At 46.8% G+C, this 14,662-nt stretch overlaps 1 protein-coding gene across 13 annotated transcripts in view; it reads right to left on the bottom strand.

Moving 5' to 3' along the window:
• CSK (C-terminal Src kinase) overlaps nucleotides 1–14,662 on the bottom strand; it is a 914,950-nt gene that overhangs the window by 568,181 nt on the left and 332,107 nt on the right. The gene's annotated exons all lie outside the window — the stretch shown is intronic.

The following is a 14,662-nucleotide window of genomic DNA, read 5'->3' as shown; positions in this document are numbered from 1 at the left end:
CTGGGTTGTGGATGGAAGGTCTTTTTTGGCATTGCTCTAGGCTTTGACAAAGGCGGCGATTTTGGCATCGGAATTAATGAAAGCCTCGACAAAGGCGTCGAAGATATAGACGCTGGCTTTGAAGGTTTCACAGGAGGCTTTGACGTCGTCGAGGGAGGCCTCAACACTGTCGTGGAAGGTATCGACGCCATCTTCGACGGCGGCTTGGACGTGGTTATCGAAGGTTGCGTCGAGTCGATATTCGATGCGGACTTCGATGTGGATGCCATTTTGTCAGTTGTGACCCCCGATTTATGCACCAGTGGCTCCACTCTTTTTTCATGAGGTGTCTGAGAGCTTTCCCCCGATGACACCCTCGACTTTGTCGGATCTCGTGTGCCTGGTCTTTGATCTCCCACTGTCACTCTTGGAGTGGGCAGGGGCATGATCTTCACGCAGCTTTTTCAAGGGGGTGTGGGCCACATTCTCAAAAACATTTAGCATCGGGAGCCCTGAAGGCCTCCCATTTTTCAGGGGAATCGTGCTTCGAAGGGTAGGATACGACCCTTCCGTCACACGAGGAGGAAGAGGAGGAAGAAGAAGATCTATGTCTTCGCTTCTTCTATTTTTTTGGACTAAGATGAGGATGATTTCCTCGGGCAACTCTTAGACCTCGATCTCCTCGACCTGTGTCAAGACTTTCCGCTCAACCCTCCAGAATCTCTATCTTTTTGAAAACTTATAAGATTCCTCCCCCACCACCAGCTTACCTTTCCGTTCCTTGAGAGCCTTATAGGACATAGCCTGACAGGAACCACATTCGTCAACCCGATGGTCAGGGTCCAAAAAGCAAAGGCAATTACAATGGGGGTCAGTAATCGACATTTTTTCTACACTTTTGAAATGTTTTAAAACCTGTCTTGGGTGTGGATGGAGTCGATGAAGAGGACATTTCGTCGAAGAAACTGATGAGCTATTTTGTGACACGAAGCAGTGCTCGGAAAAACAGAACTGAACTAACTGGCGCGGCTCGAGCTCTTTATACTGCAGATGACGTGGACGCTCGACGACGGCCCTCGAGGGACGACGACTCTGTGGCTTCGAGCACAGTGCCCTCTGGTAAAAAAAAAAATAATCCAAAGCAGCAAAGCTGGGAGACAAGATATCTAAGATGAGGAATACGTGGGAGGACATAATCCATTCGAAAGAGATTACAGATACCATCAAAAGATATGTGGAAGCCCGTGTGTTGCGTCCCGTAACCACGGCTAGAAACAACCCAGTCTGGTTAAAAAAAAAAAAACGGATGGGAGTTACTGTATGACTGTAGATTATCATGAGCTGAATAAATATACTCCTCCATTAATCCCTGCAGTCCCAGATGCAGTTACTTTGATTGAGAATGTGCAGATGTTCCAGGGAACTTGGTATGCGGTGTTAGATTTGGCTAATGCCTTCTTCACCGTGCTGATTGCTGGAGAATGCCAGGAGTAATTTGCATTTTCCTGGACTGGGAGGCAATATACGTTCCAACGTTTGCCAATGGGATACATGCACAGTCCGACCATCTGTCACGGGCTGGTGGCAGAACATTTAGACAAAATTCTGTGTAAACCAGATCTGCAAATTGTGCATTACATTCATGACATATTGATACAGGAAAAAGAGGAGCATAGCGTGCAAACGCACTTGGAACCTATCAGGGGAAGATTACGCAAGGAAGGATGGGAAATTAATGAAGCTAAGGCACAGGGTCTAGCAGAGACCGTGATGCTTTTGGGAATACAATGGCATAACGGTAATCACGAAATTGTGTCTATAGCCAAGTAAAACATTCTCGAGTTCTCCACCACAACAAACACGAAACAAGCACAGCAGTTAATTGGGTTGTTCGGATTTTGGAGACAGCATATACCACATTTGGGGCAGATACTGGCGCCCCTTTACCGAGTGACGCGCAAGAAATTCCAGTTTGAATGGGGCAAGAGAAAGCTTTTCAGCTAGCAAAAGATACCATACAGAAAGTGCTTGATTTATGGCCCTTGAGGGAAGGGGAGGTAGAGTTGAATGCATCTGTGCAAGACAATTTTGCCAACTGGAGTTTGTGGGAGAAACAGGACAGGAAGTGGGTGTCTTTAGGATTTGAGTCTTAAGTTGCCTGAGGCTGGTGACCATAATGCTCCTTTAGCATGTTATTGGGCACTCGTGGATACCGAGCAGATGACGGCGGTACATGATGCATTGATCCGACCGGAAATCCCAATTGTGCAGTGGGTATTGAGGTCCCTTAATACACATCAGATAGGGCATGAACAAGAGGCTAGCATTATCAAGTGGAAGTGGGACATTCAAGATCGTGCCAAAACAGGAAAGGGTGGAGTTGCAAAATTACAAAAACAAGTAGCATGAGTGCCGCTAGTAGACTTGGAATCTACAGAGGAGATAGAAATCAGCGAGTCCCTGGTGAAATGGGGAAATCCCATATGGAGAATTAACTGAACATGCCTGGTTCACAGATGGATCAGCTAAATATGAAGGGGCTGGGTGACATTAAAGCAGTAGCATACAGTCCCAAACTTGAAAGTGTTAAACTACTTCTGGAAAAAGGAAAAGTGGGCAATTTGCAGAATTATATGCAGTATATCCGGCTTTAAAGCAAGAAGCGCCCGGTTCTTGTTATATCTGCACAGACTCATGGTCGGGTGCAAATGAACTGGCTGTTTGGCTGCATAGATGGCAGAGGAATGGATAGAAGATTTACAAAAAAGAAGTATGGGGAAAAGAATTGTGGCAAGGCATTGGGGAGATTTTGGTGCATACCGCTGTAACTGTGTATCATGTGGACGCACATTATGCGACAAATTCACTAGAGCGATGGTTCAATTCTGTTACAGATGAGCATGCCAAAATTGCAGTCATGGATACGCAGTCTGAGGAAGATGATTTTGAAGGGATTGCTAAGTGGTCCCACCAGAAAAGTGGGCATCTCGGAAAAAAGGCTACTATCAGGTGGGCACAAGTTAGGGGAATTAGCCTTCCTTTAGAGATGGTAAAAACATTGATTTTACAATGCCCTCTGTGTCAACATCAGAAGCAGAGATCTATTCCACGTTTAACTCAAAGCACATTGAAACGGGGTAAATTACTGGGACAGATTGGCATATATCGATTATATCGGTCCTTTACCTACTAGTCGAGGATGTCAATATGCGTGCACTATTGTAGACCCGTATCCTGGTTACCTGATGGTGTTGCCATGCAAGAGAGCCACGCAATTGAATATGATTAAAGTGTTGGATCAAGTGGCTGTGTACTATGGAGATTCAGAGTGACAATGGGTCACAAACACTTAAAATTGGTACTGGATAATTGTCACGAGAAAGGCATTGAATGGATCTTTCATGTCCCATACCACCCTGATGATTCAGGGTTGATTCAGAGAAGGAATGGATTGTTAAAAGAACAGTTGCATAAAACAGGTGATGGCACCTTGAAGAAGTGGTCTAAACGTGTGTTGAGGCAGTCCAGATCTGTAACAATCACCCTATTGCAAATGGGGAGACTCCTCTGATGCACATGAACGCCAGCTCTACAAGTACAACCAAACCGAGCAATGGAAACTTTGTTGTACAGGGAAATGTCTCCTGGGGCTTTAGCTCCTTATCGAGCCACTCCTGAGTCTGCTGGGCTGGATTTGCATGCAAGGGAAGAAATCCAATTGGAACCCAGGGGCATTGTGGTGACTGATATGGGATTGGAATACAGATTGTCACGCTCACCTGATTCCCACGGAGGCGCAGGTCTGGCTTCGAGTGCTGATGCTTCTTCTATGGTGAAGCGCAGGACTCTGAAGATGGACTCACTGGCTCGCAGGAATATTCCCCTGTGCGTGAAAAGGGAGTATTACCTACTGACGGAATAAGGCTCAAGCCTCCCACTCCCTTCCAACCCTCCACGATACCCTTCCTCGATTCCCCATGAAGTCTCACCTTAGGGACTGGAAGGATGAGTTCTCCATCCTGCTTCTGATGCAGGGGCGCGTTGAAACCCAGTTACTTCACTGGATTGAGGTTTGATGTGAGTTCCAATAAGCTTTACTATTCAGGTGAGGCGCTGTAAGAGTTCTGTAGCAAGTTCCAAAGTTCAAGCTTATTAATAATGTTCATTGTCTTATTGCTGCAAGCGCTAACGCTTATGTCTTTTTCTCCTTAGGGGCCGGGGTTCGGAATGCCAGAGATATGGCGCCGACCCGAAGTGAAACGTGCAGTTCCAGTAAATGACAGGTAAGTTCTGGATGAGCGTTCAGGTAATGTCTTTGCATTCGCTCATTCAATGTCTTTGTCTTTTTTCCCCATAGGGGCCGGGGTCCGGAATGCCAGGAAGCGGCAGGACCCGAAATGTAATGGGAATGACCCAACAGGTAAGTCTTAGAAGGAAACTGAGCTTTTCCTATTCCCTTCCTTCTCTCACCTTGTGTTCTTGTCTTTTTCTCTCTAGGCTCTGGGAAGTGGCTGCGGATCCGGATGATCGCTGCTGAAGACGGAGGTGCCCAGGATAGGTGAGTGAAATGCAGCGCTGCAGCGATCGAAGCGAAATGCTTTTAAAAAATGATGTCTTCCCTTTCAGGATCGTCGGTGTGAAGTCTCCGTGATGCAGCTTTAGCAGGTAAGGTCTTCTTTCTCTCCAATTCTCTCTTAGCAGGTGACCCAGGGTGCTGACAGGCGTGGATGAAGTCCAGACGCAGGAGCTGACACGGTGAGCGTCCAGCTGCGAGGAGCAGAACAACGCGAAGCGTGAGTTGCTGATCGGGCGTGGTTTAAATAGCTTTGGAAGAAGTTCCAGTTAAGTATCTTTCCACCGATCAGGTATGTATCCTTCCCCGACCACACCCAGGGGAAAGTAGCTCCACAGGTAAAGTAGTTCCATTCAAGCCTCAAGAGGGCCTGGATGTAGCAGCATGGTCTGCATCAGGTAAGTGCACCTTAAAACACTTGAACACATGTCTAGCTTTATGAGCCTGGCGCCTAAGGCGCCAGGACAGGGGTCCAACATGAGCCTGGCGCCTAAGGCGCCAGGACTGTGTCCAAAGGGCCCCAGCTTGGGCCCGCTGGCACTTCCCTGGGGGAAATGATGCCTGCCTCTGGGGTTGCTGGGTCGGACCTGGCTCCTTGGAGGTAGGCATCATGACAGTACCCCCCCTCAAGGCCCCTCCCAAGGTTGTTCCCTCCGGGGGTTTTGGCTTGTTCGGAAATCTCCGGTGGAACCTTTGTATTAATCGAGGTGCGTGAACATGGTTACTAGGCTCCCACGATCTCTCCTGAGGTCCATATCCCTTCCAGTCAACAAGATAGAAGAGTTTGGACTTTAACACCTTGGAGTCTAAAATGTCTTTAACTTCGAATTCTAATTCCCCTTCAATTTGAACTGGGTCTGGAGGCTTGGACAGTCGGGTCCCTGGTTGTACTGGCTTCAAAAGTGATGCATGAAAAACTGGATGAATACGCATGTTAGACGGTAAATCCAGTTTAAAGGCTACGGGATTGATTATAGCCTTGATGGAATAAGGTCCTATGAATCTGGGATTGAAGGTTTGCGGGCCCTTGAGGGGTAAATGTTTTGTTGCTAGCCATACCTGATCTCCTACTTGGTAAGGAGGAGTTTTACTTGGGTGCAAATCAGCGTTTTCTTTATACTTTTTCTTGGCTTGCTGTAAATGAGTTGCAGCTTCTTTGAAGGCTCGGGTTATTGTGGAATGCAAATGATTTACTGCGGGCATTTCCAGGGTCAGAGGTGGATCTAGATCAGAGGTCCGAGGATGGTGACCATACAAAGTATAAAAAGGAGTTTGTCCGGTTCCAGAATGCACTGAATTGTTGTATGCATATTCTGCGATCCAAAGGATGTCTTTCCAATTAAACTCGGATTGGTGTAACATGCACCGAAGATATTGCTCGAGAGTCTGATTGGTTCTCTCGGTTTGTCCGTCGGTCTGGGGGTGGTGGCTGGTTGATAGCCGCACATCTATTTGTGCTAGTTGGCAACACTTCTTCCAAAAATGGGAGATAAATTGACTTCCACGATCCGAGACTAATATGGAAGGGAAACCATGTATGCGAACTATATTCTCCAGAAATTCCTTGGCCAAGGTGGAAGCTGAAGGCAAACCTTTTAAAGGGATAAAGTGGGCCATTTTGGAGAATAGATCCACAATTACATGGATAGTGTTGTAACCAGCACAAGGAGGCAGGTCAGTTATAAAGTCCATTGACAAGGTGTGCCATGGTGCTGGTGGAATATCCAAGGGTTGAAGTAGGCCGGCTGGCCTTTTCTTTTGACCCTTGTTTTGGGCGCATATCCCGCAAGATAATACAAAAGACTTAATGTCTTTTCTCCAAGGCCACCAGAAGTGGCGTTTGATTTTTTCCTCCGTTTTAGCGATACCAGGGTGTCCTTCCATTAATGATTCATGATGATGGGCAATAACAAGTCCTTGCAATTCTTTACTAGGCAGAAACAACCGCTCCTGGAAGTAGGGTAAGTCATCCTTAACGGTGTAATGAGGACCCTTTTGACTCCATTCCCGTAAGGCTGAAGAGTCTAGAAGTTGTTTTATTTGCGTTTGAATGTCCTCAATAGTTTGCAATGAAGTTAGGCCTAAGATTCTTTGTTCAGGTATGATTGGCACAGGTTCTAAACTCGAATTGGGTTCTTCCATGCCAATCCGGGATAAGGCGTCCACTTTACCATTCTTGCAGCCAGGGCGATAGGTAATTACAAAATCAAATTCCGCAAAGAATAGAGCCCATCGGAGTTGTCGTGAAGATTGAGCCTTGGCCGTCTTTAAATACTGTAAATTTCTGTGGTCCGTAATTACGGTGATGGTGTGTCTTGCCCCGAGAAGGTAGTGACGCCAAGCCTTGAAAGCAGATTTAATAGCCAGTAACTCTTTGTCGGTAATTGCGTAGTTGATTTCAGGAGGAGAACATTTCCTGGACCAAAAGGCCACAGGGTGTAGTTGGTTAGTTTCTGGGTCTCTTTGCGACAGGACAGCTCCCATGGCCGAACTGGATGCGTCGGTTTCCACAATGTAAGGGAGATCTGGGTGCGGGTGCTTCAATTTAGGTGCAGAGGTGAATTTGGTTTTCAGGTCCTGAAAGGCTTGTTCGGCCTCAAGAGTCCATTCAAAGCGTTTGTTTTTCTTTAGGAGAGCTGTGATGGGTTGGACTGTTCGGGAAAATTCCGGGATGAATCTTCGATAGAAATTGGCGAAGCCGAGCATGCTCTGAACTCCCTTCACCGAGCTAGGAGATGGCCGTTTGAGGATGGCGTCCACCTTTCACGAGTCCATTCGGACTCCTTGAGGTGTCAGGATGAATCCGAGAAACTCCACTTCTGTGGTATGAAAAACGCATTTTTCGAGCTTTGCAAATAGTCTGTGCTGGCGCAATTTCTCAAGAACTGCCCTAACATGTTTTCTGTAATCGGATTCTGAAGAGGAGTACACCAGGATGTCGTCAATATAAACAATGACACAGACATCGATAAGTTCCCGAAGAACATCATTCATAAAGTACTGAAAGGCGGCAGGTGCATTGCACAAAACGAAGGGCATCACCTGATATTCGAAGAGCCCAAATTTGGTGCGGAATGCAGTCTTCCATTCGTCGCCTTCTTTTATACGCACCAGGTGATAAGCTCCTCGGAGATCTAACTTGGTGTACACACAAGCGTCTTTCACCTGGTCGATAAGCTCAGGGATCAGGGGCAGAGGATAACGATTCTTAATCGTTATTTGATTTAGGGCACGATAGTCTATACATGTTCTAAGGTCGCCCTCTTTTTTCGGCACGAAGAACAAAGCTGAGGAGACAGGAGACTTGGACGGGCGAATAAAACCATTGGCTAGGTACTGATCTAAATACTGACGCAAATGTAGGTTCTCAGGTTCCGTAAGAGCATAAATCCTACTACAAGGTAGTTGAGCATTGGGTACCAGATCGATTTGGCAATCATAAGACCGATGGGGAGGTAACGTGTTAGCCTGTTCCTTCTAAAAAACGTCTTGGAATTCTTGGTATTCTGACGGTAGCTGTACAGGGGTGGAAGTTGCTGAGGCTAGACCCATAACTGGATTTCTTGGGTAACAAGTTGGTTCACAATCAGGAAAACGTATCTTCTTTGCTCGCCAGTCAATTCTGGGATTATGTGTTTCTAACCAAGGAATTCCAAGAATTACTTGAAATTGTGGGGCCTTGATCACATCAAACACGATTGCTTCCCGATGTCCATCCTGACCCACCAGTGTCATTTCAACAGTGGAATGCGTTACAGGCCCTGAGGCTATTTCGGTTCCATCTACTGTAGTGATGACATCTTGGGTTACTTTCGGGCGGAGAGGGAGCTTAATCCTGGAAGCCAATTCACGGTCTATGTAATTTCCAATAGCTCCACTGTCGATGTATGCTTTTATAGCATGCAACAGCTGAGGCTGTTTTGGGTCCACGAGCACCATTGGCATGACAAAATGCGAGGTCAAAGAGTTTGTTTTCAAGCTCGGCAAGCGGACCCCTACGCTTGTCGGGCTAGGTCGTTTTCCGAATCAGGTGTCAATAAATCGTTATCAATGGCTCCAACCACCTTCTTAGGTGGTTTAACCGGACAATTTCAAAGAAAGTGACCGGAAGTCCCGCAATACAGGCAAAGTTGCATTTGCCGCCTTCTCTCTCGTTCCTTCTGTGTTAATGGTCCTTTAACACCGCCGACTTGCATAGGTTCGGATACGTCGGTACTCTTGGAGTTAGCGTGGGTCTTGATCGGTACTTGGGTTTCGTACTTGAACCGATCTGCTTTTCTATTTTGAAGTCTGTGATCAAGTTGAACCACCAAGTCTATGTAGTCTGCGCAGACTTGGGGTGGATCTACTATCTGAGCTAGAACATCCTTAAGCTCTCCGCGCAGGCCTCGATGAAACAATGTGATCCTTTTGTTTTCTGGCCATCCAGTTTCCACAACCAGTCTATTAAAAGGTGGCAACGTAGGACAGAAGATCCCGATTACCTTGTCGTAAGGATAGCAGTTCGTTATCAAGGGCCTGTCCTTGAGAGTGTCGAGCAAACAATCTTTCCATGCTGGCCTGGAAACCCTGAAAATTCTGGAGAATGGGATCATCCTGATTTACCAATGGAATAGACCAATCGGCAGCACTGCCACTGAGGTAAGATAGTATAAAGGCTACCTTGGTCTGGTCGTTAGGGAAGGCCCCGGGTATGCATAGAAAGTGTAAACGACATTGGTTCATAAAGACGGCATATTTCTTGGGACCCCCGCAAAACGTTCAGGCGGGGCCAAAGGCATGTGTCCAGGTAGATTGATTTTTACCAGGTTATTCAAACCCATTGATGTGGAAGTATCTCCGGAATTAGGTAAAGGAGTGTGCCCTGCCTGGGCCTGCATTAACCTTTTGGCCAGGTCATCTGTTCTTTCCTTGGATAGGATCAGTTCTCTTTTGAGAGCGTTAGTCTCCTGGCGGGCTGAGTGCACTTCTGCCCGGAATTCCCGCAAAAGCTGTGCCAGCTGATCTGTCTCGGAAGTCTCCATAGCGCCCGGGTGGGAAATTGTGGGTAGGCTTCGCGTTCTGTCACGCTCACCTGATTTCCACGGAGGCGCAGGTCTGGCTTCGAGTGCTGATGCTTCTTCTATGGTGAAGCGCAGGACTCTGAAGATGGACTCACTGGCTCGCAGGTATATTCCCCTGTGCGTGAAAAGGGAGTATTACCTACTGACGGAATAAGGCTCAAGCCTCCCACTCCCTTCCAACCCTCCACAATACCCTGCCTCGATTCCCCGTGAAGTCTCACCTTAGGGACTGGAAGGATGAGTTCTCCATCCTGCTTCTGATGCAGGGGCGCGTTGAAACCCAGTTACTTCACTGGATTGAGGTTTGATGTGAGTTCATTAAATGACAGGTAAGTTCTGGATGAGCGTTCGGGTAATGTCTTTGCATTCGCTCATTCAATGTCTCTGTCTTTTTTCCCCATAGGGGCTGGGGTCCGGAATGCCAGGAAGCGGCAGGACCTGAAATGAAATGGGAATGACCCAACAGGTAAGTCTTAGAAGGAAACTGAGCTTTTCCTATTCCCTTCCTTCTCTCACCTTGTGTTCTTGTCTTTTTCTCTCTAGGCTCTGGGAAGTGGCTGCGGATCCGGATGATCGCTGCTGAAGACGGAGGTGCCAAGGATAGGTGAGTGAAATGCAGCGCTGCAGCGATCGAAGCGAAATGCTTTTAAAAAATGATGTCTTCCCTTTCAGGATCGTCGGTGTGAAGTTTCAGTGATGCAGCTTTAGCAGGTAAGGTCTTCTTTCTCTCCAATTCTCTCTTAGCAGGTGACCCAGGGTGCTGACAGGCGTGGCTGAAGTCCAGATGCAGGAGCCGACACGGTGAGCGTCCAGCTGCGAGTAGCAGAACAACGCGAAGCGTGAGTTGCTGATCGGGCGTGGTTTAAATAGCTTTGGAAGAAGTTCCAGTTAAGTATCCTTCCACCGATCAGGTATGTATCCTTCCCCGACCACACCCAGGGGAAAGTAGCTCCACAGGTAAAGTAGTTCCATTCAAGCCTCAAGAGGGCCTGGATGTAGCACCTTAAAACACTTGCACACGTCTAGCTTTATGAGCCTGGCGCCTAAGGCGCCAGGACAGGGGTCCAACATGAGCCTGGCGCCTAAGGCGCCAGGACTGTGTCCAAAGGGCTCCAGCTTGGGCCCGCTGGCACTTCCCTGGGGGAAATGATGCCTACCTCTGGGGTTGCTGGGTCGGACCTGGCTCCTTGGAGGTAGGCATCATGACACAGATTCCCTCTGACTATATGGGATTGATTGCCCCATATCTGGATTAGCCTTAAAGGGTATTCAGGTGTTGGATGGGACTGTGGATGCAGATTATCAAGGAGAAATCAAGGTCATTTTGTTAAACAGTGGGGAAAATATGTTGCCCATTCATGTACGGGATAGGGTGGCACAACTAATGTTGGTACCTGTGAAATGGTCTGTGGTGAAGAAGGGCGAACCGCCCACTGTAGCGACAACCCGTAAGGATAAGCGATTTGGCTCCTCAGATGAAATGGTCCTGGGTGCTTAAGTGTGGGTGGAAAAGCCCAGTGGTCCACCCGTTCCGGCTGAAGTGATTGCAGCAGGAGAGGATCAGGTGGTCCATGTAATGGAACCTGAGAAAAGGAAATGGACTCATGTTCCCACTGACAAATGTTATTTGCGTGAGTAATGTACTACATTGATATTTTGATTTGAATTCTGACTTTTTAGATCCGGAGTATGCGGATTGCATGTGTGGTGAGGTATGGAGTGCATTCGGGAGGGTCCGGGACACGCCAGGAGAGGTGGCAAATGTCTCCTGCGTACAGATGGAACTGGGGAACTGGATGATGACCAATGAGCTTCCATCGACAGCTGCACCGAATGACGCATCAATTGCAGTGGCACGTGCTGTTTTACGAAATCGACGTGGGCGTAAGCGTAATGTCTTACTCCCTTCTGCAGTTTCTATGTCTTTTGTGCAACATGGCTATTCAGCAATCGTCAAGCAACCTGGAAAGATTTGGCTCGGCGGATACTGAACAGCTCAGATTTCTGCTTGGCGGATGTTCACGACTCTGATTTCCACGTGCTTGGTGGCTGTACCAACACCTGACCCTGTGCTGCGACATCTATTTGGGGTATTTCACGAGGATTCATTACTGGAGGAATCCGATGTACCAGGTGCTTTTTCCGTTTTATGAGTATTACAATTTCTGTGCGGAAACGCACTGCAATTGGAGAACATGACACGCATTCTTACTTACAATATTGCTCCTGCTGATGTTTGTTATCAAATTACTTGCGATTCGAACTATATTGGGAAATGTCAACAACTGGCCAGCAGTGCGTGCGTGCGTTGATGTATCGAATCATCATGCCTTTTAATTATACTGTTTTAACTGCCAGCTACCTGAATCAGGTGAAACTTCCTACTACGGGTTGGTTATTCTCCTGTGGGAACTGGTCCTATTAATATATTCCTGCTAATATTTCAAGTGGCCCTTGCGCTGTGACACGCCGAGTCTAATGAGGTTTCTTTTGCAGCCTATTCGACGGTCTAGTCATTATCCCGCCTTGTCGTCTGATTGTGATTCTAATGTACATTTATTATCTGAAGCTGAAGTATTGTCTCTTGCTGTTTCTATAATAGGGATTTGGGGTTTAGCAGCTGGGGGATATAAAACTGATTACATTAGCTTGTTTAGTAGTTAAAGGGCTTAATGAAACCACTCAAGCTTTAACTGAGTTGTTATAAGACAGCAAGAATTTTAGAAAAGCTATTTTGGAGAACAGAGCAGATATTGATTATCTGTTCCTGAAGCATAATTTGGGGTTTAATGGCTTGCAAGGGATGCGTTTTAACTTGGAGGACCATTCCCGGTCCATTGAAAAACATATTGGTGGGTTGAGGGATCTGATTTCTCAATTCACTCAAGACCAGGACGGTAATGGTGGGATCAGATGTTTGCATGGATTCCAGAAGCTTTGCGTTTTGTTTTTATTTGGGTTTTTGTTGTTTTGGGGTTGTTGAATTGTTGTTGTATTTCATTTATTCCAAATGTATGAGGTATGTTTTGTAGGTTTAGGGAAACTGCTTTTCGTCCATTGGGTTATGGTAGTTGATTGTCCAAGGGGTGGAGTGTAGTGTGAAAAATTAGCTACAACACGGTGCCGGTGCACGACCATTTTGGACATTCACTTCCATCACCGCAATGGAAGCCTATTTGTGGGCTCAGTAAGTAAACATGAATTTCAGAAGGTCAGGATGATCTCAGATGAGCTAGCGGGAAAGAATGCGTGTTTTCTCGTCTACTGAAGGATGAGCAGAGGAGGGAGTGGGGCTCTGCAGGTGCAGCAATAAGGGGTGCTGGGAACGTAGACGAGAGAGAGAGAGAAGCTGGGTTTTTCCACTCTGTGCTCCCAATGCTTGCTGTCTGGTCTTCGGCCAAGAGCAGATGCAAACATGAAGGGGCGTGGATTTATCCCAATAAAGAGCTGAGATATTGCTCAGAGGGGGAGATAGAACTGGACCCCCAGGTAATGAAGTCTCGATGAGAGGTAGGACGCTCCGCTCCAGACCCCGTTGGCATGAGTGATCTCTCTGCCTACCTGCTCTTGGGACGAAGCAGTGTTGAGGAGGATGAGATTAAGGCGTTTCTGCGGCTGATGCTACGGTGATGTATTTTCTCTATGTATATATATATATATATATATATATATATATATATATATATATATATATATATATATATATATATATTCATCTATAGTTATAGGTATGTTTATTGGGTGTGAATAAAGGACCTGTGCTTTGTGAACATTTTTGCTTTTGGTCAGGGTAAGAGGGTGCAGAAATCCGAGGCCCCTATGTGCGCCTCAAAAAGCAAAACATATGCTCATCAGGGAGGAATCTACACCCAATCCTACCAGAGGGAGAAGGTAGCAGTTGGGAGGGCCTTAATTCCTGTCCACTCCCCATGTGACAACTTATATATCTGCAGTACCCATTTGAATTCCCCATGCCTGTAAATTCAAATGCTAGCCAAGTTTTCTCTATTTATTTTAAGGAAACTACAAATCCGAAAAGAGAACCAATAAAACAGGGAGCCATCAGTGCCTGTACGTCAAGCTTTCTAAACACTCTAGTGGTGAGAGGGTTGGAGAGAGCCCCGGCTTCCCCTCCAAAAGTCCCACAGTAAAGGTGCAGAACAGATCCACAAAAGGGAAAACTGACTGAGGAGAAGGAGCTCATACAGCGCAGTTTTCAATGCCGCACATCGCATGCCAGCATCGGCTCGTCTGGAAGAGGGAATCGATATGGGCCCCCACTCTCTCCCTGTTCTCCTCCACCACTCTCTTTACACCCAACGCCTCTCTCTCCCAGCCTCTACATCCCACAGGCTCTCGCCCCCTCCAGCAAAACTCTCTATCCCCCCCACCCACCTCTTACCCCACTCTCCAACCTCTCGTCCCCTTTCTCCTGACTCTTGGTTACTTCAGAGCGTTTTACGCTTGAGTGACAAACAAAGGTGACGAGCAAGCAATGCACCCTCCAACCACCTGTAAATCTCAGAGCTGCAACTTTTGCTATCACGGCTGGGTGCAATATCACTGGCCAAGATCACGTCTCTGGGGTCGCCATCTTCTATTTTCATTCTATGTTACCCTGGTTGTGGCTGCTTTGCAGTTGCAAGTCCTCCTCTTTGCCTGTGGTGGGTAAGCAACGAATTGGCTGCCTCGCACAGACCTCACGAAAAAGCAGATAGAGCAGGACATGGTTTTTGACTACTTAGCCCAGGCTCTTTGGAATAAATTTCCTCTTGACTTAACATACTAAATCGCTGGACCAGTTTTAACGCTTGTTAAAAACACACCTTTTCTCAATGTTCTGTCTTTTCTGGTTCGGTTGTTTCTGCTCCAATTATTGATCCTGATTAGATGTTTTTCCTTTCGTTATTGTATTATGTCTGGTGTGTTTGTGTGCGCCCATATATTCATGGGCGCATTATAAAAATAAATATCAAAAATACAATACAATACATGCAGGTATGTGCAAACCAAAGTTCCACAGTGCCAGGGCCTCTGGCACTAGTAG

Source organism: Ambystoma mexicanum, chromosome 11 (genome assembly GCF_040938575.1).
Source record: "Ambystoma mexicanum isolate Mex_15411 chromosome 11, UKY_AmexF1_1, whole genome shotgun sequence".
In the NCBI taxonomy this organism is placed as follows: Eukaryota; Metazoa; Chordata; class Amphibia; order Caudata; family Ambystomatidae; genus Ambystoma; species Ambystoma mexicanum.
This window is presented reverse-complemented; position numbering and strand designations above follow the sequence as displayed.